This window comes from Adelges cooleyi, unplaced genomic scaffold (assembly GCF_023614345.1).
Source record: "Adelges cooleyi isolate 19-005CV unplaced genomic scaffold, UGA_ACOO_1.1 ACOO_flye_CR_arks_rails_tigmint_CR_PRNA_2, whole genome shotgun sequence".
NCBI lineage: Eukaryota > Metazoa > Arthropoda > Insecta > Hemiptera > Adelgidae > Adelges > Adelges cooleyi.
The window spans coordinates 572446-588395 of record NW_026095860.1 but is presented as its reverse complement, the minus strand read 5'-3'; the positions used below and the strand labels follow the sequence as shown (position 1 = coordinate 588395).

General features: G+C 28.1%; 1 protein-coding gene across 1 annotated transcript in view; it reads right to left on the bottom strand.

Annotated features, from left to right (window-relative positions):
• Positions 1 to 15277, bottom strand: part of LOC126833362 (kelch-like protein 5) — a 29200-nt gene extending 13923 nt beyond the window's left edge. The window contains exon 1 of the mRNA XM_050564653.1: positions 15047 to 15277. The gene's annotated coding sequence lies outside the window, so the exon portion shown is untranslated. The remainder of the gene's footprint in view (positions 1 to 15046) is intronic.
• Positions 15278 to 15950: the final 673 nt, after the last annotated feature.

Here is a 15950-nt window from a genome sequence, read left to right as displayed (position 1 = left end):
GATATAAATAATATTTTTTCGTTATTTTAGTAACCAGCACAGTATTAAGTGGTTGGTTAAAGAAGTATTATTTTAGTATTCTTAAATAGTAACTGATACCTAGGCCTAGAGGGTTTGATGAAGATCAAAACACACTTTATAAAATATAACAGGCGTAGCTAGTATTTAATTCAGAAATGCGGATTACAGCAGTTTTTTGGAGAAGTTCATTAAAAATAAAAAAATGAACATTTTAAAAATAACATTTAGATGTGAACAAATACTTAGAGAGATTTAAACCACTCTAAATATATTATTTTATAAATTGAATTTTTAACTAGTAGGTACATAGTTACATAAATATAAAATACATTCAGCTAGGTACTTAAATTTTATTTTTTGCTCATTTCAACCCCTTAAAATAAAAATAATTCAGAAATCAGAATCCTTTCTTATTGCACTCCAAGACTATAATACAAACATACCCTGAACATTTCCCGTCTATAGCTATTATAGTTTAGACTGTGCGTAGTTTATGAATCAGGCAGGACTTCTTAGTTTCTATATATATATATATATATTCTTAGTTTATACATATATTAATATTTAGATAACTCAGACATAGCCAATATAATATTATTTATAACAATTCAGAAAAAACTTAATAATATTAACATAAAAGTATTCAAAAATTTAAAACTTTAAAAAAATATTAGCTTCTTTCTGAGTTTTTCTACTATTTTCTGCGAAAATGATTTGAAGGAAATGATTTAATATCATCGTAATTAATAATTGTTTTGGTTATAGATTACTCTATTCTTAATATGGCTAAGCTATTTAATCTTTCTGACGACATAGTTGATTCTATTTAGGGTTTAAGTGTCAAAAGTCGATAGACCTTAGGATAATCCCAAAAAAGTTAAATATTTAGTAATTTCATAATGTTGTAGATAACATAAACAACATCTATTTTAAAAAAGAAAACTACAAAATTGCAATTTTCTTAAGAAATATTGAGTGTTAGGCGTTAAATTGATCACCCTGTACATCTTAATATGGCGTTACGCCGTTTAGTTGCTACGAAAAATGATTGATTCCACCTGTAAGCCTAAAGCGGTTTTTTTGTGACCCAAAAAAACATGTTGTTGGAAAACTTGGTGTGCTCGTGTGTAAAAAACCAACACAGAGCGCTGAATATAAATTATTAGGTGTATGCTATATACAGTTGGGAAAAAATATTATGATACAGACAAAACATGATTTCCAGAAATTATATTATAAGATCATTGAAAGTAATAAAATACATTTCAAATAAACGCATTGATGGTAGGAATACTAAACATCGATAAATACATTGTAAAGGCAAAAATGTGCATTGAAACCATTTAAAAATAACAATTTGAAAAAGCTTGTCAAAAAGATACAAAATATGAATTTAAATGAATAAAAATAAATAAAAAATGTTTACAATTAAACAAATTTGTCAATTTTAGATATTCTTCTTTCCACTTGCAGATCACTATTCTAAACCGATGAACGGATTTTGTTGTTTAATGTCTTATTAGGAACACCTTGGCATGTGCGCGTGCAATGCAGGGTTTCAGAACATTATCTGGCAATAATCAATGGGTTAAATTAAGGGTCACCTCATAGACAATATTGATTTCTCTATTTTATTTTAAATCAAATTTAAAGTTAGGTTATTATTGAATAACATTCAGTAGGTATATAAATAAAAGAAAAAAAGGAAATTTTAAAAAAATGTCATAGGTCTGCTACAGAGCAAATCCTTCCAGAGTAAATTCACCAAGCTGAACGTATAATTTTTAAGTACAAAATTGCGGTTAATAACGATTAATATGAATCACATATTTATTGGAATTAGTTTATCAACGATGTTTTTATCCGCAAATATACTAATTGCGATCAATTAATTTTATATCTATTATAAATTTATCAAAGAAATAAATTATAATGATTATTTTTCAGCTTATTGATAATAAAAAAGCCAGTACAGTGAGGTCTACAGGAATTTTTATAACTGAAAGTGATAAAATCCCTTTTAAATAAACGCTTTGATGCGAATCTGTGGATAATAGGTTTTAACCAGTACAGTCAAACCCAAGTACAGTAAAATCACCATAGTGAGAAAGTATTATACATAAGTGCGTAATGACAATTATGTGCTTAAAAAATATTTAGTATTAAGTACGATTAGAGTTGATCTTTTATCTATACAAATTTATTGTCATAGTTACCCGTATATTTTAATTAACAGTATAATGAAAATGTTTTCATTGCCTGTTGACTGTTGATTCAATTACACATAGCAACCGGAAAAAGTATAGTTTTCCCTTATTTTTTTTGAGTTATTTTCTTAATAAAAAAAAGTTTGACTACAGATTTTTTAAAACATTTTATAACTTATAGTTCCATAGTAGATCTACCTTTGGTCTAATTTTCAGATTTAAATCTATAAAACTTTGCTTGAAAAAGTGAAATAAAGAAAACACTTCTATCCCTTCTAGGGAAAAGGGTTTATGATATTTTTTTGGTTTGTTAATGTTTGTCGATATTCTATGTTTAAAGAATATTCCATATAAATTTGGAACTAATTCGACTGTTTTTAAAAAAGTTGCTTTTATAATAATTGGAGACGCTTAAGTTGGTGTTATTATACAATATTATAAAACTATTATTAAACATTTACCTTTTCTATTTTTTTTTTTTTTTTGAAGCTCAGTATTATTACAGAAGCGTAGTGCCAGCAGAAAAAATTATATATCACTCCACCCTTCCTCCCGTCCTAAAATTTTAATGTTTAATAACTCTCAAAGTAATTAGCTAAAACTGGTTATCGACCGGTATACTATTCAGAAAATTATTCTGAGTTTAAATAGTAAATTAAATAGGTACACAAGTTGCTATTTAAGTTTTTAAAAGTTGATAGGCTTATGGAAAATAATTTTAAAAAAAGGTTAATGTTTAGTATTTTTATAATATTGTAAAATATGATAACCCAAAAAATTTACAAAAAAGATTTAGTACAAAATTGTAATTATTCTAAAGCGTACTCATTCCATCTTTAAACTATGACGAAAACAATCGGTTTGAGTGGCCAATAAAAAAGTTTTATCAATTTTAAAAATGCCTATTGCTTTGTGTTCCACTTCATTTGAAAATATTTAAAACGGTGGTGACCATAGGAGATGGTGGAAAATTGTCAACAAATTAGGGGTCTCGTTTTAGGCCAATGCGAACCAATAAGTCATAAATGATAAGACCATTGCATAGGTGTATAAATTATTTTGGTAATTGTTGGAAAGTGAGGATTTTGTATAATTTCGCACATTGGCGCATGTGTTTCAAAAGTTACACCGAGTTCAAAAGTAAATAAAGATTTATATGTACGGTTTTCTATGGAAGTATTATTTATCGAATTCTCGCGTAAGCGTTAACTCGAAAACACAATTTTTTTACCATAGAAAAACACTTGAGTTGTTCGATGTGCGTTCCAATTCCCACTGTTTACATATAAATGGAAATATACGAATCGACAAATTCAAGGTCTTAAGAGATTCAAGACAATCCCGACTTATTGACGATTTTCAACAATTTACTTGAATTGTTTTTGGTTTTTTTTGTAATACAATGTTATTTCAAGGTCATTGCAATTTTTCCCCTCTTCGGTAAGAAGATTTTACGGAGGGGTGATTTTGCAACATCTTATAGCAACTCTCAATTTAGACATTTATGTTAATCTATTTTTTGTTTTTAGTAAAATAGAATTTGATTGGACTTTGAAGTTTATAATATAATTTCAAAGAGCCGTTGTATTTTAATAAGTCGGATTATTATTATTTTTATTTTTATAATACATAAATAGTAGTAGCGTTTGCATTAATCGAAGTAATTAACGCCAAAACAGTTCACTAAACTGCCATAATCTACTATGCAAGGTTCTACTCTAAACTCAATGGTCATCCAAACCAACTTGTTTACAACCTCCGTACTAGATCTATAGTCTCTACCGAACATTTTGGTCTCCTCCGAAATTGGCCAAGGAACCTGCTTAAGTAATTCAAAGACAAAGAAAGGTTAAACTGTAGGAATTTCCCCTCAAGAAATGTCACTGTCTAGTTTTTTTTTTATCTTTGTCAAAACATGTGCTTATTTTATTTTATTACAGATTGTAAATATTCTCATATAAGTGTTATTTTATAAAAAAAAAAAAAATAATAATTCTGATTACAGTGTTTTGTTTTAATTATTTTGGACTATTAAAAGTGTATTTCCAGTCAAAAGTTGTATTACACTCCAGTCGCTTTGGTTTTTTTTTATCAGTTGCCTCAAGGTGTCTCAAGGTCATAATATATCATTGCGTTCGAAAAGTTTTGATTTGGTAGATAACGGTAAACATTTTTTTTTTTATATTTAAGTATTTTTCGTCGATTAAAGCATAAACAATTTCAAGGACAAAGTCAGCTAGGAGTCGTTCGGTTTGATTTTTTCTATGTGCAATTACAATATTGAGTGTAAAAAGCCAGCACAGTGGGGTCGGGGCATGGCGGTACTCATTTTTATTTTGTAAAAAACTGTTATGCGAATTTAAGGTAAATAGGCGCAAACAAATATAACCGACCGTGTGTTGTATACATACTTTATCGTTTTTTACGATACACTAGCACAACGACAATTCAGAGTATAAAATAAAACCTAACACATTATACAATTGGAAACCCAAATGTGGGCCTCTGGATAAAGAAATCTGTAGACGTTAGAAAAGAAAAGCCAGTATAGTTAGGTCGAGGCATAGGGGGGACAGGGGGGGGGCACGGGTTAAATCACAGTTAAATAAATAGGTACTTCAACGCCATTTGGTGGACAGTAGGGTCAAACCAATACAGTCCAAGCCAAGCACAGTATGAAAGTATTATATGTAAGAGAATGAGTAGTAGTAAGTAAGGGGGGTTTCCGGTGTTCGCAGATAAAAATACAAATATCGATTAAAGCATTGTACCTAATGAAAATTATGTTTTTGAAAATTAATTTTCAGTATTAGGGTGGATACGATATTAGGGTTGATAGTCAGTCCACTATATACCGTCATTAACAATAAAATCAAAATACTATCATTACCCGTTGACTGTTGATTCACTCACGCATAGCAATCTAGAAATTGACTACGGTCAAAGTGTAATTTCCAACTTTATTATTTTGGTTTGACCATAGATTTTTCAAGACATTTTTATATGTTATAGTCCCATTCTATATCTGTATGTTTAGCATGGGAAGGGGTTAATTTTTGTAATTTTCGGCCCAATAAAGTACCTTCTGGGCACAATTTCTGATCTATAGAGTTGCTACACTAAGAAATCGGTCAAATTTTCCCGGTTTTGAGAAGTTTTGACCCATCAAAATACCAATTGCATACGATTTTGGATCTAAAGAGGTGCTACTCAAGTAAATCGGCCCATAGGAAAAAAGTTATCGGGTCTACAGAAACAAAAAAAAAAAAAAAACTTCATTAATAAACCAAAACTAATACAGAGTGATTTTTTTTATCATGAACCACTAGATATCTCATAGGGTTTAATAAGAAATTAAAATGTTTTTTTTCATTTTGTTTTTATACAATGTGATCTCAATTTTTTTTTGTTTTTACCCCCCTCCCAACTTAGTTTTTTTTTTGACAGCAACTTTTGAAACTTAAATGGTAACGTATATATTTTATTATCTTTTTAAATTGAGAATAATGTACTAAACATTTTTTAAAGTAATAAGAGTTTTAGAGTTAGGACCGGAGGGGAATTGCGGTTGGGAAATGCGAGCAGATAAAAATAATACTACACTCTACCTTTCCTCCTGCCCCAAACATGAAACTTCAATAACTTCAATAATAGTTATCCGAAACTGGTTACCGATCAGTCAACATTTTTAGTACATTATTCTCAACTTAAAAAGTTAATAAAATATATATGTTACCGTTTAAGTTTTAAAAGTTGCTATCAAAAAAGACTTATTTTGGAAGGGGGGGGGGAACAAAAAAAATTGTGAATAACTGAGATCACATTGTACAAAACAATATGAAAAAATAAATGTTAATTTCTTATTATACCCTTTGAAATATTGAGTGGTTCACGATAAAAAAAAATCACCCTGTATAGTTATAATTAATCCATCGCATAACGTAAAGGCTGGGACACGTTCTTAGTCATTTAGATACCTCCTTAAGAGTGTTATATTTTTATTGCTATTTTAAAACAACCTAAAGTTCACACTATTTACTTCCTGTTCAATTTTTCCACGCCTTTTTTTTATTTAAAAACAATTACTTTGTTTTTTCATTTATTAAAGTCTGAGTAATTGACGGTATTTTATTGGCTATTCAAGTTTTACATTCAACGGGTTGTTGCTTCCTACAACTATCCTAAAGTATATCTGATTCGAGAATACTGTCAACGTATGGTAAATTACTAGGATGACTTTCGATTTTATATTAAGATATTTTAACAAGCCCTAGCAAAAACACAAAAACAAGTTCGAGCGAAATAATGGTAGAAGTTGAAAATAATGTAAAAGCAGTAATGAAAAAAAGTAACAGATATACGTACATTATGCGCTTGACGTTGGATTGGCAAGAATACAATTCCCTAATAATGAGTAAAAAAACCCTAAAAATTTGGTTTGACTTATAAATAATAATTAGTGGATAGTTATTGATACTATTTACATTTTTTGCAGTTTCTCTCACTTGTACAGATTGACTGGTCTGTCAAATTATATAAATGGAGTAAATACAATACCCCACTCAAGTCTAAATCATTTTTTAGTGGTTATTGATTTTATTTGTTGATGACCAGCCATAATTCGCACGAAAAACTACTTTTTCAAATGACCATTTAAATTTTTTAAACTTTATAAAAATTATACTTTTGCTATTTGTATATTTATTAATATTAAAATATATATATTTGAGACCTATAATACAATATTAAGATAATCATAACAACAAAATGGAATAATATAACTGTAAACAAAAGTTGTGTGCTATTGTTTCCAATTATACACTAATATTTCTATAATATTATACCTACTACTTATTTTAATGTTTGTGATATAAGCAGTTGATTCATTGCCTACTAGAATCTAATGTGTTTTCATTTGTTTAACTTAAAAATATCAATATTTAATTGTTTTATTACTATTATGTAATTTTTTTTTCTTGTCTTCAAATAATTTGTCATTTGATTGATTAGTATGCTGTATTGTATTGGCAACATGAGTTAATGGGCAGATCGCTTTATTTCGTTTTATTAATAAAGTTGTTTATATATTATAAAATAGAATTAACATTTTTTCACATTTGTTGCCCTGTAATATCTATAAATGATATATGATAATTATGTAACCCTTTTCAAACCCTTTTTGCATATTGTTTAGTGATATGTATCATTTTCATGTACTATGCATTCGCATGTTTGTTAATAATTATTAGATAACACTAATCTTAAATATTATGCTCATTTAAACAAAGCACGATCGTATATTGAATCTCGTCGTCAAAGACATCATACACACACATTCCATTCCAGATATACACAATAGCCGAAAAGGTGCGCTCAATTGAAACAGGCCTCTCTATTATTTCTCTATTTCTGATGGGGATTCGATTATAGATTATTCTTATACTGAAAAAACTAAATTGCTATTTTTTCTTTCATAGTTAAAACATTTAATTGGTGCTTACCAATCAGTGTATGCGGACTCTTGCCCATACTGCTTTTATAGCAAACACAGTAGAGTCAATAATTTTTACCTATGCTGCTATTGCAGCAAACACAGCCGTATATGTATACCTGAACGCCTTATACTCGTAAGTCAGATTGTATTATTAAGGTAGACAATGAATATTAAGTAACTGTAATTTAATTGGTTAATGGTTAGTCATAAAATCGCAACCTTACCTGTTTAGGTCACTTCCAGTCCTCCTAACAAAACCCAACCCAACCGGGCATTCAGGACTGCGAAAACCGGACCTCCCTTCTCCACCCCCGTGTAAAACCATAAAAATGACTGGAGTCTATGCTGCTATTACAAGCAGAAATAAGGACCAAGTTCCCAGGAAAATAGTTTAGGCGGGGTTTTCCCAATTTATAAACAACTGAGAATCTGCTACATGTTTTAGAAAAAATATTGGAACCCAGAGATTCATAGTCTTGATATTTGATGGCATGAAAGTTTGTTAAATATATGTACGTAGTATGTGTTTGTAATACACAGTATCTGACCTATTTTCTGTAAAATTAAAAAAAAATACACTTTTTCGTTAAAAACACTGGTATGGTTTTTTTACAACAAATAAACTCGTGGACTTCTTTATATATTTCTGCAAATATACAATTTAAATAATAACGTAAAGTCTAAGAAATTCAGTAGATATCCTAGGTATTTTATATACTTAGATACTCATAGAATTTTGGTTTTTTTTTTAAATTCTATGTAAAACCGGCATTTAAAGGCCGTAAAATTCATTCGTTTTGTATCACGGTTTAACTTCAGATACACTATAGACTAACACAATGTTTTTAAAGTTCTCTCTTTCTTTTCTGTTTTTTATCATAGTGGTTAGCTGAATACAGACCCACTTAAAGCATCAGGTTCAGCTGAACTCGAAGAGAAAACTCAAGCCGAACTGGAAAAAGATGATACGGTTAACTGTACGAATACGGACCCACCAAGAGCAAGAGATTTATCTGCATCTGAATGGAAAACTGAACCTGAACAGAAAGGCGAACAGGAGGATTTTACGGTAATATATACTATTATTTTAAAACTATTAGGTTTTTTTCAATATTTTTCCAAATCACTTATAATATAAAGGAAAAAGTTTCCCTAAATAGCCATTCTTATCTAGTGAACTATTATCATTTTAACTTAAAGACTCACAAATATAATTATTGTCATAAATATAACCAAAATAAGTTTTGAATATTTTTTCTTAAACATTTTTTCTGAAATATTAGATTAAAGTTAGAATTGTAACTTAATCATTCAAGTAAAATGCATTAAATATAATAAATGTTTAACCATACAAATTTATACATTTTACTTCTTTGTTTAATACTATAAAATATTAAGTTCTATTATCACTCTTTGGTACATTTTGTGTACTATAAAAAATAATGAAATAATGTCTATATTAAATTTTATGTAATTTTTTTATTTGGTAATTAAAACATTAAAGCATATACCTAATAATAATTTTTTTTCAACAGCTAAAGTATATTTATTTTAAGTCTTTAACAAATGTATAATAGTTATTATTTTTTATTTTAAATATGAATGCTATATTATGTTACACACGTTTTATTGATATTATGTTTATATTCTTGTATATACTTATCTATATCATTATTATAACATGATTACAACATCAGTCAATACAATAATGTTAATACTCGGAATACCAGCTACTAAAATTACAACATTTTCTATATTCATTAAAAAAAAAAAAGAACTAATTGTTAGGTTAATTTTTTTTTGAAATCCGAGTAAAATATATTCTATTTTATTAGCCAGAAAATACATAAATTAAAAACTCACATTCCTCCTTTCCCTCAAAAAATAATAATACATAAATCAAACTTACACTTTTATTTATATTAAATTTATAAAAAAAAATGTATATAAATTGTTTAATGATTCTTAATTAATAGCACGTATTTATTTCAGGCATGGCCTGTTTAAATTTTATAATCACATAAAATCTATTCCATAGATTTTATGGAATTAAACTTTGTGTTGATTTTCAATTTTCAGATTATTGATGAGGTGTACAATAATGCTATAAAATGGGTAGGCTACAAGTAAGAATTGACTGAAGGAAATCTTTCAATATGGAATTATTACTCGTACATGGGTGACAATGCAGAAGATTGGAATTTAATAAAACCGTACCTAGAGGAATATATAACAGAACATATGAGAACATATTGTAAAAATTATTTTCACACGTTTTATATAATTTAACGGATAATAAGGAATTAGATGGAAACGAATTGTTTCCTTGGACTGTCCTTAGACAAATTAAAACCGAAAGTGATGATTAGTAAATAATATTATAACATTAAATCTCTTTAAATGTTATTAAAAACGTTTTTTTCAAAATACAATACGTCTTAACGGCTTTTATAATTGAAAAATCACGGTTTCTTTTTAAAAAAAGACTAATTATTTACATTTTGTATAATATTATTTTTATTTGTAAGAAAAAACAAAAATGACTATAACTTGTGTAGTGATTTAAAAAGGGACAAATTTCTACAAAATTACAACAGGTATACTATTATTATGTAGAACATCTACATCATGGTTAATACGATAACATGTTTTGTTGTTAATTTATATATTTGTTTTTATTATTTCCCCTTCACTCTCTCTTTTTTTTTAAATTAACGTGTGATCCGCCTAACGGGTCCCCGTCCATTTCGACTACATAGAATGGTCCAATTTCAATTCTGTAAAGAGATTCGAGTTCTTTGGTTAGTTTACTATGTTATGCAAGAAGCCCGATTTCATTTAGAAATTTCAGTTTCTTGTAATTAAATCAATTAAGTTTGCAATTTTTTCAATATTAAAATCCAATTATTTTACATAAAACAAGAATAAAGCAAACAAATCTGGCTATAATTTTTTTCAACAATCGAATAACACAAATTATTTAAAATTAACTTTTATAAATTAATTTAAACGACTTTTTTAAAATAATTTTACTTATTTTAAATGTGTTTGAATAGATATTTGTATGAAATTACTACTTGGATATTCGTTAAAATTATATTATTATCTTAATCTTTTTACAATAATTATTTAAAATTGTGTTGAATAATTTGTTTTTAAATAATCCCTAGGTTTGCTTTGACCTACATATAGAGTTGTAAAAACTGTAAATTCTGTAGTCGAGGTTTGATTTAAGAGCACACAAGTAGGTATACAAACACTTGAGTCGTTAAGATTTTCGCTCGGTGGTAAACATACAAAAGAAAAACAGCTCATCGCAAAACAAATGCCTTCCGTTAGATTGATACAAAATACAGTATTGCTATTTACTCTGCACCGATGAAAAAAGCCCAAATAACAAGTCGTTGTATGGATAAAAAACACATGTGTTACAGGCGTAAGGGACATGATAAAAAAATAAAGAAGAAAACAAGTTGCCTATGGTTTTCTAGTTTATTGTGCGAGTCAAGTTAACGCTTCGAATATAATATTATAGCGAACACGCCAATGAGTTTTTATCATTATTACATTTGTGCACCGTTGAAGAAACCAAATAACAAATCGTTGTAAAACAAATAACTTAGTATTCTAAAACTTATTTCCCAAACCTGTTATTTTGATATCTGCTATAAATCAAATTATATATTAGGAATAGCGTTTATCAGATAATAAATACGATTTTATTGAATTTTGATGTTTTACTGGACGTATCCAAAACTAAAACAACAGGGCGTTTAAAAAAAATGTTGCCCATAAGATACATTGTTCTCATCAAATTATGAGAAAATCAAGTTTTTGTGCGTTGTGCGGTTTTGTCCCCAATGTTTACACAAATAAAAATATAGTAGTTGTCAACTGATTTCAAAGACTCTATCCTACATATATTCATTTTGGCTTTTCCGTTAAATTGCAATTCAAACTTTATAACACTAAAAAATAGTCCCTCAGAAACGTGTAGAAAATTTGTTGTCCTTAGAGTTTTCTATTGATTCAACAACACGGTCATGTCATGTTAAACAAATAGTCAACTTATCGGTAGAATTTTTTTGTGAAGTGAACTGTAGTGTGAATTTCTTTGACATATGTAAATATTAAAAACATTTTTGACCCACAACTATTTACTATAAAACTGCCTGTTACTGAGCATAAGAATCATTGTGTAGTAGATTTCAGATAAAGTTTGTAGCCTTATTGAAAACGAAAAAATATTAATTCAATAATTATGAATATGAAGTTTTTTATTGTATTGTGTCTAACATTTTTTACTCAATCAGTCAACTCTGTTGTGGAGATAACATCACAGGAAAAACAGGTATACATAGTTTTTTCCAACAATTACTTATACATATTTTGTAGATCATTTGTATTAAATTACGTACAGTAAATTAAACGTTTAACATGTATGGTATTCCACTATTGTCAAATCGCTTAAGTGTATTTAGATATTAAAAGTAACCAGGCAGTATTGGCTGCTCTTATGTGGGCGCTTGTTTCAGCCTGTATGGGCGCTTAAATTATTTTTTACTTCATCATAGTTTCTAAAGGTTTTTAGATTGCCAGTTAATAATAATTGGTTTAGTCTTTCGACTTTCCGTATTAAACATAAATAAATTAATGCAAACTTTGATTTTTTTAATTAACTTACAAATACGTCTTAAAACCATAAAATAATAACCTAATGAAAAAATATTATTAGAATTTATCTCATTAATAAATGCATTCACAGTAAACGTGCAGATTGTTAAGAAAGTAAAAATAAAAATGCTCATAAATATTTGTTGAAAACAAAAATAAAAAATCCGTGTCTCTTAGCCCCCATAGAAAAGATGTTAAACTATAAAACAATAAAAAAATTATTGAAATCGGTTCGGTAGACACTTCAGAAAGTGACTCCGCGTTTTAGTCTTTATTTGTAAAAAAAATTGATGCTTTCCGTTTTTCTTAATGTACAAAAATTATACTTTTATTTATAATTTATTTTTTTTTAGTTACCAATTAATTTTTTCTACTTGACATTAAATCCTAATTTAGATTTTTGATAATTATAATTTAACAATTATTTTTATTGAGTATGTATTTCATTTAAATCAATTGGTTAAATTCTGAAAAAATATAATATGTTACATTTTGGAGATACAATTTTTTTTTAGTTGGCGAATAAAAAACGATATTTATATGGAATTTTATCCGACCCATGTTCGTAAACCTCAATCATAAATGAGTTTTAGTCATACAAATGTTGTTTTAAAGTAAATAGCTAATTTAATTGTGTATAATATTAAAATTAGTTCACGGGTAAAGAGTAAAGTTCATCTTGATTAACTGAATAATGGAAAAACTTTATTTTTTTCGTGAATTTATCTAATTATACATTTATTGGAATTATGCAGTTCTCTGGCTTGTATCACGTTAATGATTGTTCGATTTATGTTGGTCTCTAGTTTAAGCGAATTTAAATAGTATTATCAGTTTTTTATGTAACCAGTAACGATGTGTAATGATATTAGTGTAATTAAATTTCAGGCTCTAGGTGTCGCTTTTCGAGAGGTTTTAGATTGTATCAATGCTGACCATACTGATACAACCCAACAAAATGCCATAACAGTTTATCAGTTTTTGGAATTTGTGGGTAGTTTAACAAATACTAGAGCTAATGTGATGACGGCGGTAGCGCAATATTTTAGTCCCAGACCGGACCAGTCAGTGCTATATAACCGTAAACATTAATTTTACTTCATTTAATAATAATTTTTTAGAAACGTTTTATATGGAGTTGACGTATATTATAAACGGTATTGTTGTTGTAAAAATTCCTCGCATTTAACATTTTTTAGTCAGTTGTGCAGTGTATGACTGCTGTTTGTATGCTAACAATTTATATAACTTGATATTTCGTTTTAAGTTAATAGAGTTTTTTTTGTTTCAGAAATGATAGAAATAGATGAATTTGAGGGACTTGTAACAGCTGTTAGTCGTTCATTAGGAAAGAAAATAAACGATTACGTAGGTCTTATAAGGCAAGCAATAGCTGCAAAACTCGCTGAGCTTAGACGATTGAAGAAATAAAAACTTTGTAAAACTGAAAAATGTTAATTTTCAACTAAATTAAATGTGTTTAAAACATACAGTTATTTTAATGTATTTATTTATTTGAATATAACGTTCATCAATGTTAATAAGTACAGTACAAGGTAAAAAACGACAATTCAGGACATAATATACCTAATCAGCTGGTAATAATTGTTGTTCCGAAATCGCTTTCAAATTTCCAAAAAAAAGTCCTAAATCATTTACAAACAACAACGGTGATAAATACCCAGCCCTAGCAACTCTCAATGTGATATCTATTCCTATTGAGTGTACCGTTTAATTTAAATTCGTGCAAAACAATCAACTTGTGGATAAGGAAAAAGAAACAGTAAATTAGAATAAAAAAAGGTACTTTATTGATTCAGAAGTTTTAAATGATCACCTCCTTCCCTTTGATCCTAAAAAAATACCCTTAAATATAATACCACTGAAGTACAGTGATAGGGCATAAGATAACATCATAAAACGTTTCATTCAGAAGATATAAGCATCTTTTCTTAAATTTCTATTGTTAGACATAGGTAAAAGACTTAAAGTGTACTAATTATACAATTTCATATACTATGTGTAGACGAAAATGGTAAAATGTCAGTTGTAACACGTTAAACATTATTTTTTACATTTAATTCAACTTTTTTAAAAAAAAACTCAAAACCAAAAGGTTTGATCCATCAAGCTGTTTTTGCAAGGCATATATATATATTTTTTTAAGTTGAAAAATAATAATATTAAACCTTTATGTCTTTTGTCAATAGTTCCCAACACTTTGAAATTTGTCTCATTCTGTAGATGTTTAAACGAATTGTCATGTTTATTTATTTTGGCTAAAAGATGTATTAAATCTTTAACACCAGTCTTACTCCAAAACTAACACAAGGGAAACAAAATAACGTTAATATTGGCTTTGTGGTTGTGAAACTACCACATTTGAACTTTTGATAAAGCCCAGTATTAAAATGACGAGTGTATTCATTTTGTCCTTTTTTAGTTAAATTGGGTAAACTTGGTACAGGTCTACCTAAATTGTTTATTTCTACTTTTTTTTCTAATGAAAGAAATTAAAATTTTAACTATAAAATAACTTGCACGGAATTTGTATTATATTATAGTAAAATACTACTTATAAAAAAAACTAAACGTTAATAATAAGTTAAGTAATTATAATTAAAATTAAAATACTAAATAATATAGTTACCGTTTTCCTCTGTTGTCCGTACGCAAACGTATTTTATGATAAAATGAAGACGCTTATCAACAACATCGCACATTATAGTTTATACGGCCGCCGCCGTCGATAATATGATATTATATTTATAGGATAAAGATACTACGAAAAATAATAACAAAGTATTCCTTAACAAAAAATATCAAATCAATTATATTATTTCTACTATTTTGTTATTTCTGTAAGAGGTGCGGCCGACCATCGCACGTAGCCACTGATTATAGTGTTAAAATCGAATTAAATGTTGCTATGATTTTTGGATGCATATTTTTTTTTATGAGATTGTGTATACAACGGGTGACTGTTTGAACAAGTACTTTAAAACAACAACAAAGTACGTTTTTTCTTATTTCAATAGATAGTTTTAGACAAATAAATGGCACGACTTACAATATGTTTTGAGAACGTTCCAGTGCTAGAAAATAAATACACAGTTACTGAACACAATAATAACGATGATAAAGCTGTTTGAGCTGTTTCTACAGAATAATATTTTCGTTCATTCAAAACTAATGGTTACTGATAAGAAAGTTTCTTGATGTATACAAAACGTGACCGGCCACGAGTTTGCCTGGATTTAACTAAACCTAACCGAAGACCTTTTTCATTATCATGTCACAGTTATTTTCCTAATGCTGTGCCATACCAGGGTCCATTAGGTTGCCTATCAGCAAAGTTGGAAGGCGCTATTAGGTCGCCATATCCGCAAATTTGTTGGGTGTCGACGTACAATCCTTCAACTAAATTATACTTATTTAATCAAACATCGATTATACGTTCATCGTACACAAAGCTATAGAATTAATTTAATGATTCAATGAAAATTAAATAATAATCATCATCATAGCAGTTTACAATTTACAATACAATCTTT